We start from the raw sequence: 12958 nt of genomic DNA on the forward strand, positions 1-12958 counted from the left end.
ATAAAATGACGAAATTCTAAAGGAGAACACGCAACTTTCTTTGTAGCGCATCGGTCAGAAAGTTTCAGGAATATGGATTTTCAAAATACATTTTTTCACATGTACTTTGCCCCCTTTTAAAAGTAGCACGTTTTCAATTATGTTACTAATCATTAAAAGGATGCCTCGATACCATCTTGGAGGATGACAATTATTATTTTCCCCCCTCCTAAAAGTAATAATATACTTTCGCTCTCTGAATCTCCCATATAAATGGTAGGGGCCGTCTGCTTCAGCCGAGCTCACTGCTTCTCTGGTGACGTCACGCGTTCGTGCAAGATCGGCAATCTTCGGATGGCTTTACCTAATCTCTATATTCCTTGGATTTTCTCTTGTTTCTGTTTGTTTGGTGGAACTTAATGCGGGAGGTGCAAGCGTTTTATATAATGTAGAGTGTATACATCCAGTACGGTACGAAAAAGGTATGCTCTCAACATTTTAATTTAATAATACTTGTCCGAGAATTTTGCAGATCGTCTGGAATGTAAGTACTTGCATTCCGGATTCTGCACGAGAAATACGTAGTTGCAAAATGAACAGTCCACTAGAAGGTGAAAAATTTTGTATGGTTTATAAAGATTATGTTGTTTATGAAGTTTTTCTGTTGTATTTAGATTATGGAGATCTGTTATAGTAAAATAATGTACCGCTGTTACCTTAGCCTCAAGGCTAGACTCAAGTGATTATACCCCTCGATACATTTGATGCCGATTGTAATTTTACATTATTATTCGAACTTTCAGGTGTTTTGTGCATGTAGCATGATATTTGCTTTAAAAAAGTTGTGAAAATGAATATTCATAATAATTAACGCGCCTATGTATTTAATTGAAAGAAACAAGGTTCAAAAGCAAAAATCGCAGTGCCGACTCTTGGCTTTTTTGGAGTGTAGCAAATTATGGTAAATCGAGGAAGGTTTTAAAAATGCGTTCAATTACAGTCACGCATATCGCTTGTACTAACAATTGCATTTTGAATGTTAGGTGTAGGCCCTTTCCCCCTTGAACTATGAAATATTTTAATGTGAAGCTACAAAAACGTACGAAAATAGCATTGACGATATTTTACATTTCGCTGGAGTTTCGATTTTGTCCCCTCTGTCGTGTGGATTGAGGATAATAAAAAATGCTGCTTAAACTCTCAAATTACCAAATACTTCTAAATTGTGCTAGAATTTATTGTTAATTATTTTTTTCGGACAACTGCAATTTTAAGTTAAATTATGCACGTACTTTACGAGTTTCGAAAAAAAAATTGGAGACTTTCTCTATATTGTAAATTCGCTCCCGAACGTGCATTACTTATAATTAATTCACTACAGTTATGTGGTGGTGTTAATTATCCCACAAAATTGTGTAGAATGGCTCAACAAACGAAGTGAGTTCAGCATAGAACTTGAAACAGTTTGAGAAAACTGTTTGTTCAGCCCAACCTTTTATCGATTTCCTGCCATAAAATCTTCTCACGAACAAAATCAACAGGATAAAGAAAAGATAGAGGATGGATTGTGGCATGGTTGTAACCAGGCTTGTCCCTGTGTATGCATAATCCCCCTTTTTTTTTTTTAAAAAAAGCAAGTCTGCTGGTGAAGTATAAATAAGATTTGGACGTAATTTTATTTCTATTTCCTGAAAACGTATTCCTTTGGATTCAATTTCCATCTTCCAGGGACTCGTGTTTTGCAGATTATGCTAGATTTTTACCATTATACCAAAAGCAGGATGCTAGGTGCCAACAAAGATCAAACTGTGCAAGATTTAGTACCCTTTTGAAGGGGTTGGCACCACTGATCGATGAAACCCGTCGATGCATCCTTGCTGGATGCTTTAAAACCGCAACCTTCCCCCTGCCCCTTTTGCACTCCTCACCCAACTGTTTTTAGTGATACAAGCGAGGTTCCTCAGGCGGGGCAGCAAAGCATGTATGTCCATCGTCTTTAGCGCTGCGGCTGGAACGAGTGACACCAGTCAACTCTTGACAGTAGCTAACCTAGTCAATTGTACGTACATTGCGCTCATAATTTTATAATGCGCATTATTATTAAACTCCTAAAAAGTAGAGAACTGGAAGCAAGTATAAATGAATTCTAGGAAGTTCCTAACTTCCTACATGGAAGAATCGTCCCTGTGATTATCATGTCTGTAAAAAAAAATATTTTTTGACTTGAAAACCTGGAAATATCAGGGAATTTCATAATAATATATTGTAGCAACCTTGGTTTCTAATGATCTTACGCTTCATGTAATGTTCCAAAGTTGGAAAACTACAAAAATCGAAATATGAACGTATCAGAGGCATTCCAGGAAAAGTGGCCCTACTCCGTGCAAATAACAAAACGAAATAATCTGAAATGCCATTTCATCTCAAATTATACAGGTAAGTAATATAGGTATGTGTCACCTTCGAATTTCAAAATCAGCTGAAAAAAATATATGTAAAAGACCACATGATACATGTCCAAATAATAAAAAAATAAGATGAGAAGATTTTAGAATTTCTATGAATAAAGTACAACGTTTCTAATATGTACAAACATGGAAGAAAGACACTATTTGATAAAAAAAATTATGCAAACCATGTTCAAAAAAAATATTGTCTTTATTTCTCCTGGGGCAGTCATTTTTCCAACATGGCGCATGGCTTTTTTTGCTCATGTAGCAGTATACAGAAACCTTAATATCACAAAAACCATTAAAGCTAGAGACCTGAAACAAAATTCATTTTGTAGCTAATGAAGTATACTTCCTATGATATTCAGGTATGTTTTGCTTGAAATTGCATCGTAAGTACGAAAATGATGGTGGAAAATGGGGTAACAATAGTTAAAAAATTGCATTTTTAAGCCCGATTTTTTGAATGAAGGGGTTTAGTCTAAGGCTTGATTTTTTTTCATGTGTAGACCTACCTGCAGGGTGTCTGAAAATAAAATATCAGTGCTTAGAAATGCACCCCTTTTTTACAGCACGGGCTCAAACATGGCCATTCATTGAATTTTGACAGTTTTTGGGGTTAAATATCTCAGATGGGTCCCCTTTAAAAATTCTGAAATTTGGCACATAGGAAGCCCTTCATGAACCTAACTCACAGTAAAAATCTCAACTTTTAGATTCAACTCGTTTTGGTCAATATGAGGTAACGTATGTCACCTAATTTCTGACGTTGCAAAGTAAGGTTAAAATATATCCCATACTTAAAATAATGAAGTCTTTTTACTTTTTTTAAATTTGGTTTAAATAAAGGCTCAGAAAATATAGTAACATAAGGTTTTTAATACTTGACTTACCATAAATTGAAATTACAAAATTTAATTATAAGCACTGATATTTTATTTTCAGACACCCTGCAGGTAGGTCTACACATGAAAAAAAATCAAGCCTTAGACTAAACCCCTTCATTAAAAAAATCGGGCTTAAAAATGCAATTTTTTAACTATTGTTACCCCATTTTCCACCATAATTTCCGTACATACAATGCAATTTCAAGCAAAACATACCTGAAAACCATAGGAAGTATACTTCATTAGCTATAAAATGAATTTTGTTTCAGGTCTTAATGGTTTTTGAGATATTAAGGTTTCTGTATACTGCTACATGAGCAAAAAAAGCCATGCTCCTTGTTGGAAAAATGGCTGCCCCATTAGAACTAAAGACAATATTTTGTTTTGAACATTGGTTTTGATATCTAGAAACATGTACAAAACTATGTACTAAAAATGAAATTTTTCTAAAATGGTCATGCAACCAAATATTTTAAAATTTGTTGATTTGACGTGGAATGACCCTGTTTTTAACCAAAACAAATTATATTTTACACATATCTTGTAACGATTGTTCGTTCTTGTTTACTTTCAGGAGCGCACAAATATGGCTGCTGCAACTTGAGTAGGGAGCAACTTGACTAACATTGCAGAGGCCGGCAGGTACAGTAAGCAGTGTTTCTACCCTTATTCACCGAAAAATACCTACTTCTCGTACCATGCACGCATAGCCCCAAAAACAATTCACTAAAGCCCCTAGAACCAATCACAATAGCCCCTCGAACCATTCTCGTTAGCCCCAAAAATTCACGATAGCCCCACGAGCCATCACGGAGACGAGGTATGCCTACCAGGTTAGGTTAGGCCTGTTAGGTTAGGTTCCATTAGCACTCATTTCACCCCTAAATTCATCAAACATAGTTAAATAATTTATATTGAACATCGCACTGGAAGGTTAGTTCAGTTCCGGAAGTAATTTCTCCTGTAAATTGGAAGAAATTAGTTTCCTGGGTATCCTAATTTTACCAAAAAATTATAGAGACTTAGTTTCCTTCATTTGAAAGGTTGTTCATAGTACTTCCAAAACCTTATTAGAGAACATATTTATGAAACCATTTTGAACTCTAAAGTTAAGAATGAAAATACGAAAATTTGAAATTTTTTTCAAAGTTCCATTTTTTTAATTTATTTTTTTAAAAATGAACTACATAATATGAGTTTTGCTGGGATAATAAAATATGCAGTGCTCGAAAAATTTTCTTCAAAGCTAGGTGCCGGCTCTGAAAATCAGGCACCAGGAAACTACCTACTAGCAATTGTGCATACTACTACTGCGTGTTTCAAAAGATGCATGTATCCAAATAATTGATTTTCAACAATATATACCAACGTAGAAATTTTCAGCGAAAAATGCAGGTTCGACCAGGACTTGAACACGGGTCTCTGATATACCGTGCCATTGCTCTAACCACTGAGCTACTGAGCCAGCCTGGCCTCACCTGATTTTTTGCTCTCTCTGTTTTACCTGCGTGGAATCTTCTCTGCCAGTGCTACCGCAACGGGATCTGCTGCCTTTGAAATACAGTAGACTTCGATGTTGCCTGGTTCTTCCCAGCGTAGAGATGTTAATTATTGAAGATCAGACACACACAGGAAATGTACTACATAGACATTTTAAGCAAAAAATGCATTAAAATCTCTACGCTGGGAGAAACCGCAATGTCAAAGTCTACTGTGTTTCAAAGGCAACAGATCCCGATCTGTTCAGATCCATGGCAGGTCTACACATGAAAAAAAATCAAGCCTTAGACTAAACCCCTTCATTGAAAAAAATCAGGTTTAAAAATTCATTTTTTTAACTATTGTTACCACAATTTCCACCATAATTTTCGTACTTACGATGCAATTTTATGCAAAACATTAGCTACAAAATGAATTTTGTTTCAAGTCTCTAGGTCTAATGGTTTTTGAGACATTAAGGTTTCTGAAAAGTGCTAAATGAACAAAGAAAGCCATGCGCCATGTTGGAAAAATGGCTACTCCAGGAGAATTAAAGGCAATAATTTATTTTGAACATAGGTTTTGAAATCTAGAAACATGTACAAATGTATGAACTAAAAATGAAATTTTTCTAAAATAGTCATGCAACCACCATTGGATATATGTACTTCTTATTCTTGTTGCGGCCTTCACAGAGAGGCAATAATACTGCTTAAGGAGGAGTGTTTGTGGTCCAATTGTCGCTGTTTAACACGTTCAGTGCCGGTGACACACACCGTGTGTCATAGGCGAAGCACGTTCAGTGCCGGCAACACACACCGTGTGTCATCGGCTTTTACCGAGAGAAGCCGGCATCACAAGGTGTGTGATACTGACATTGTTAGTTAGCATTCGCCAGTTGTGAGTCGGTTATTGCCTTGGAAGGTTGTATTCGTTTCGGCCTCTGAGGGACATGCTACCGCATTGATTTACACCACTGGTTTCGTGGTTACGTGTTGTTTCTATGAAACCATACGTTGCAGGGCCGTCGAAGGCAAAAAGACAATGTGCTGAGCGGCTGAACAAGAGGACATTGATATAAGCAGAGTTACATAAAATTGCCGAGGCATTATTCAACATCTCCACTGAAAAATGTGTTGATTCCAGGCCCGTAGCCAGGATTATGTTTTGGGGGTGGGGGGGGGTGTGGATCATCCCTTACCAGTGGCTGCCACCTACAGGTGAAGTTGTGGAGGTATAGAAGCATTGGACATGAGAATTTCTCAGTATATTACAACTTATTGTTTAAGATTCTGCTAATGAAGTAAAATTAATTACCACAATACATTATTGAAATTTGATATTTGTGTGTGTGGAGACACACAGGAGGAGACAGTAAACACTTAACACACGAAGAGAAATAATTCTATATTTCCATACACATTAAACCGACCAACCACCTCCAGTATTTCCACTACTCCAGCTCACACCCCTACCACACCAAAAAAGCCATCCCATTCTCCCTTGCCCTCAGAGGCCAGTGCCTCAACTCATCCCCCTCCTCCCACCAAAACTACAACCTATGCCTGCACCAAGCCCTAACCAACCGTGGCTATCCCTCCACCCTCATCAACAAACAAATCACCAGAGCCAACTCCCACAACCGCACCAAACAACCTAAAACCAACCCTCCAACCCTGATCACCCAATACCACCCCCATATTACGAAAATCAGACATACCCTCCCCATCCTGCACAGTGATCCTGATACCAGGGACATCTTTCGGGATAAACCCAGGGTCGTCTTCCGTCGCCCCCCCCCCCAACCTCCAAAACACTCCCACCCCATCCACACCACTCCCCCCAGCTCACAGGTGCAACAAACCCAGATGCAAGACCTGCCCCATACTCATCACCTCCCCCACCCTCCTGATCCCCACAGCGGCAATCGAGTTCACCCTTCACCCTAAGGGCACCTGCCACTCATCCAACCTAATTTACACCCTCATCTGCCAAATCTGCGGCATCTTCTACATAGGCGAAACCTCCACCCCCTTGAACCTAAGGATTAATAATCACCGTTCCTCCACCTAAAACTCCGATTTCACTGTTGCCATCGACACCAACAGCCATAACACCACCTTCAATAACTGTTTCCGTGTTGCCATCATCCATCTTTTACCCCCCCCCCCCACCTGCCCTGACACATCTTTCCGCAGGCGCTGGGAAAGGGCCTACATAACAGGCATGCACGCCACTATACCCCCTGGACTCAACCTAGCCAACCAGTAACTCTTTCCTCTCCTCCCCAAAATTACCCACCCACCTTAAAGTAAACACTGGTGAAAGTACTTCTCATCATCGATCAACTGTTTCTGGCAACACTGATCGTAGAGACGCTATGGTCAGTATTATGTGCCTCATCTCTTAGTAATGCCGATCTTTCTCCTTCAACTTGAAAATGCGACTTAGATCGCGAAATATAGAATTATTTCTCTTCGTGTGGTAAGTGTTTACTGTCTCCTTCATCATTAGTATTTATCTGCCCTTCTGGCACCTTTTCTGATCCTATTCCTGTGTTTATATATATATTTGATATTTCGGGGGGGGGGGGGGGTGACTAATGACTCAGATGGTGAAGATGATGATGATACTCGAAACTCTTCTACTGATGGCCAGAAAGAGCCATACCTCCTACAGCAATGCCAAGGCTTATGGAACAGCTTCCATCTAAGACTGACAGAACACATAGAAGGGTCATTCCATGCCAAACGATCCAATGGTGGTTGCATGACCATTTTAGAAAAATTTCATTTTTAGTACATATGTTTGCACATGTTTCTAGATGTCAAACCCAATGTTCAAAAAATTGCATTGTCTTTAGTTCTCCTGGGGCAGCCAATTTTCCAACATGGCACATGGCTTTTTTTGCTCATGTAGCAGTATACAGAAACCTTAATATCACAAAAACCATTACAGCTAGAGACCTGAGACACTGACCTCTGACAAAAAAAAAAAATATGTGAAAAACCGGTGACACACACACAAAATATCCAAAATATCCTCCACAATAACAAAAATGAATTGTACATTGGGAAAATATAACAAATACTTGTGATATAAACAAAATCAAGGTAACGGATTTTGAGGTGCGCAATACATCCAGGTAATGGCCTGTGGCATACACAATGCAAATTGGACCGGCAATGAACGTGTTAACACGTTCGCAAGTTACACTGTTGTACAAATTTTTATTTTTTTTCTGTTACAGAAAGGAAAGTAGCTCTTTCTTACTGAAATTGACCTCCTGAACATGAATACGAATTTCATTTTCTAAGATTGGCTCTTAATTTGAGTTACGGCGTAACTTACCCATAAGCAATGCATTAGCTCTTATTTTCAAGATAGCATAATTCATGTTACATAACAATTAATCATAATCAATGTGGGCATAACTTAATAAATATATTAAGATTAAAGCGTAAAAACACAGATGAGAGATGCCGTGAAAGACAGATGCAAATTAACTTAATGCTGGTGATGCTTTATGATAATTCTCTTAACTGGGAGAAAGCATAACACTGTTTCCTCCACTTTAATCACTTCCGATATTCAGCATCCTCATATTAGTAAATATCGGGTACTCTCATTTCTGTAACAAAACATGTGTAGAACAGTGTTATTAGTTCTCAAACCAGTGCAGGCCCGTAGCCAGGAATTATTTGTAGGGGGGCGAAGTCAATCCTAGAGGGGGCAAATTTTTAATATATTGTGTCGCATTGGCAGATATGGTAGGGTACACAGAGGCACTTGCCCCCTCCCCCAAAAGCTATAAGTAACAGAAAAGGGATGGTATCTTGAAATTGCAACGAACAAAAAGAAACTTCGAGCAACATTAAATATCAATATTTCGATAATGACCTTTCCAGGTTGCCAAAGAATATAAAGTTTAACATAAATAGGCTGAAAGGGAATGTACCTACTTGATATTGTAATTGATTGATTTGGTGTTTTAATTCCACTTTATGCACACTAAGGCTAATTGGGACTAGACCTACAGTTTAAAGTGGGATCCAAACCATTATGTGCCTCCACCCTACTTGATATTTACAGGTCGATAATGTTAATTGATGACTAACAACAGCTTTGGGCCTCTCTGCAGAACTGATTAAGGGAGCCCGTTATAAATCGTGCTTCATAATGATTCCCTCTAGTTTCCAGTATGCAAGATTTTTACGCACAAAGGAATCTATCGAGAATCCAACAACGCCATTGTGTTGTGTTGTACAAGCAAAATCGGATTAATTGCATAATAATGGTTACATATTATCTGCACTTTGATGAATTGTGGAAAAAATTGTAATACTTTTTTTGACCTTGCTAAAACATTAAAACGTGGGTCCCTTAGTCCACCACGGACTCTATTTCCTTCAAAGGGGAGACTCTTGTATCACTACAGACAATGTTTGCCTACTGGTTACGTTAACCATTTTGCAAAATATTGTGTGAATTGTATTATATTATAGTTGAAATACATGTTTCGACACCTGACAAATAAATAGGAATCCCTTGATTGATCAATGACTTCTTGGATTTACAGTGTCATCATTAATATTTGATATTAAGTTTCATAGAAAGAAATCATTTTAATAGGTCGCAAATAATTTTACGGGGGCTCCCAGGGCCGACTCCCGCCACCCTATATAGCTATGGCTCTGAACTTGGACTATAAGAATAGGAGAAATTGCGAGCGAAGCGAGCAAGAAAATTTTACGAAATGTATGTTTATTTGTATACATTTTAAATCGAAGGGGGCAATTGCCCCTGTGTGCCCCATGCAAGTACCCTTGGCCGTTTGGAAGAAAAATGCAGGGAACACGTCCTCCCCGATGGCGTAGTGGGAGCGTCATCGTCTTGAAATCAAGGGATCCCAGGTTCGATACCCGGTGGAGGCACAAGGTGGTTCGGATCCCACTTTAAACTGTAGGTCCAGTCCCAATTAGCCTTACTGTGCATAAAGTTGACTTAAAATACCAAATCAATCCAATCCAAGGAACACATAAAAACTAATTCCATCATGAGTATCCAATTGTCCTGCTATTCTTAGATCCTCCTAGTCTTGTTTTTTTTTACTTCAATGTTTGCTTCCCCTAGAATGAACTTCCGTCCAAGGTCTGAAGGGGGGGGATATGGCCCTTGCCCCCTGTGGTTGCGGCACTGTCTATGAGTGTCTCTTCATCAATTTCACGTCATCATTCATTATTGAGATTAGCTAGAAGTGGCAGAAAAGCAACGCTAAGTAACAAGATTCAAATATCCACTCCCTCCCTCTACCACATGAATCACTATTACCAAAAGGTAGACTTGGGAAACAAAAATTTAAGCAGTTCCAAGTTCATAGCAACACATCCAAGAAAAAACATCGGAACACATTCGGCACCATTAATATAAGACTACTCAAAATGTCACAACTGTTCTAGATACTGAAAATTGTGAAATTCTGGAAGGAATTCCCCCCCTCCAATCCTGATACCACATTATACGGAATCCCATACACCCTAATAAATCACAAAATTAATTAGTGTCTTAGTTATGTTGCTGGAGTAACACATGATATAATTTTAAACATTAGTGAGAATTTCAGGTAGGAATGTGTTCTGTATTTTTCACAGGGGGGGCAAAGGAGGCTCTCAGGGGGGGCAGTTGCCCCCCCTGCCCCCCCTCTAGCTACGGGCCTGAACCAGTGGTAGTGTCAGTCGTGCATCACATGTCGTTGCAGTTCCAGTACCAGTGTGGACGGGCTTATTGGGAGTGAACAGTTAAAATGCCACCAGGTTCATTAATGCAATGGAAAAATAATAAATTATTTAATTTTATTTGAAATCACTATGAAGAAGTCTTCTTTACATCATTTTGGGTAATTTTACACAAGGATTAGTCCACATTTAGCGGTTTTAGTCCATATGTATGTATATATAAAGCTATTTGTTAGCACATACATCCCAGCCCTAGTTATAATGCATGGCGTTTAAAACTCAACGTTAGATAGACCTGAGTTCTCTAATTTCCTTGTTCTACGAACAGCTGTTCCTCGGCAAACTGTAACGATTTTTCTATCGAGCAGATTAGCAACACTGGTTCTCCCGTTCTACTGCACCGATCGCGGCAGAAATATCTGGGTTTGATTTTAACACGCCAAGGTAACAGAGGTACTTTACTTCACAAGAACACATTTCCGAGAGGCAAAATCAACTGAAAATTTCATGAACAACAAAATCTTCATAAACCATTAAAAATAATTCACATTCTCCAGGGAGTACAGAGGGTAAAGGGTACCAATGATTTCTGAAGAAAGATCAAAATAGATTTTTTTAAAATTTTTTACGAAGAATTTTCTACATAACGTTAGAAGTTAGTGCAGTAATGGCATTGCAAATAGTCCAGTTTCCATATTCTCAAGGCTCGAAAAATCCCGGTCGCCAGGTCACCATGGCAACTAAAACTTTCAGCCTGGCGACTGTGATCTTATGTTGTAATATGTACGAAATTATGATGATTCTAAGTTCAAATTGCAGTACAGCGTAAGTTAGCAAATGATTTTTCTTTTTTTAATCAACATTGTGAACATTCCAGAGAGTCAGTAATTTCTTACTCATTGTCCCCCAACACCCCATTTCCTGTTTTCTCGAATGATTTAGCCATGTTTTCAATACAGTGATGCTCGGCTTCTTATACAGTGTGTTTCAAAACTTTGAAAATGTATATTATTAAAACCGTAAGAGATATGTACACTGGGTTTTCTGAATTATAAAGTCTCATCCATTGAGATATTTTTCAATGCTTAAAATTATCAGTTTTCTCCATACAGAAAATTTAGATAAATTAATAACTGGCGGAAGGCAGCGTTATTTTTTTTTTTCCAGAAATGCACTTTTGAATGAGAAAAATACGTAAGAAATTATCGAAGGGTCATAATTAGATGTCAGATGACTAATGCCATGTTAATCTGTCATTTGCGACCAATATTGGTCATGTGCAACATTTGATGGATTTTTTATTGGCGATTTTATGTGTTGAGTGAAAAGTGCCATTTTTGGGACATATATGGCAATGCTAGCAGGTCGATATATTGTCAACAGACGCACGCCACATTTGCATAAGTATTGACTATACATTTACGTGAAAAATCATAAACCAAGGTTTTGTGCCGAAATTGAAAATCCTAGTCTGCCTCTGGTTACACTGAATTCTCTTCGCTCACTTTCGACGCTACTATGCCTGTTCTTTTAATTGATTCAGCATGGCGTATTCTTTGGAGCAGAGCGTGTGCATTGCTGAAGAGTATTTTACTACTCATTCTTACACTCATGTCCAAGAGGTTTTCCAAGAAAAATCTGCTGTACCTCACAAAGCAACTGTTTTACGACTAGTCAAACACCAACAAATGATCACACAAATTGTTAAGAGTTGGTATTATTATTATTGAAGATTAGGCACACACAGGAGATGTACTAAATAAAAATTTTCAGCGAAAAAAGCAGGCTCGACCAGCACTCGAACCTGGGTCTCTGACACACCGTACGATTTCTCTAACCAAATTTCAATTATATGATTGTACTAGCCATTCAAAGGATTATCACAGTTGCCTTCCTTTTCTTCAGTCTTAATACTTAGTGAAAAGCAACTTTCCAGTTTCCTTTGCACTCCTTGTATGATGTGAATAGTTTTTCGAGCAAGAGCACTTCATTGTTTTTTCTGCAATCAGCCTCCTCAGTTTTGAAACAGGCGACACATCTGAAACAGAACAAACTTCATGCATTTCCTTTAGTATTTCTTGTGTTGGCACATTGACTTTCCATTCTGGCATTTAAGTGAGTCACTTTCTCCAGATATGAAAATTTTACTCCAACATGTCAGGCATATTGATTTAACTGGTATAAGGCTTATCCGACACTTTTTTGCCTTACCATATGATGCAAATTGATTTTAAAAATTCCCTTACTTAACTTTTTCTTTAAGTGGTAGGCACATCATATACCATATAAAAATCTATTTTCAATGGTATTTGCATATTGTCTCTAAGCCATCCACCTGTAGTCTTGACCTAAGAAGTGTTTTATCATTTTCACTGAGTTCGTTAACATTAATTAGGTCTTTGGGAACCTTACCAAAAGTATATTTGTG

The 12958-nt window shown here is 38.1% G+C and overlaps 1 protein-coding gene across 1 annotated transcript in view; it reads left to right on the top strand.

Moving 5' to 3' along the window:
- Window positions 1-369: 369 nt before the first annotated feature.
- LOC145990381 (uncharacterized) overlaps window positions 370-12958 on the top strand; it is a 141560-nt gene continuing 128971 nt past the window's right edge. Inside the window, exons 1-2 of the mRNA XM_083126077.1 lie at window positions 370-461; window positions 3891-3958. The gene's annotated coding sequence lies outside the window, so the exon portion shown is untranslated. The remainder of the gene's footprint in view (window positions 462-3890; window positions 3959-12958) is intronic.

The sequence above is a fragment of the Lepisma saccharinum genome, chromosome 7 (assembly GCF_977018435.1).
Source record: "Lepisma saccharinum chromosome 7, izLepSacc3.1, whole genome shotgun sequence".
In the NCBI taxonomy this organism is placed as follows: Eukaryota; Metazoa; Arthropoda; class Insecta; order Zygentoma; family Lepismatidae; genus Lepisma; species Lepisma saccharinum.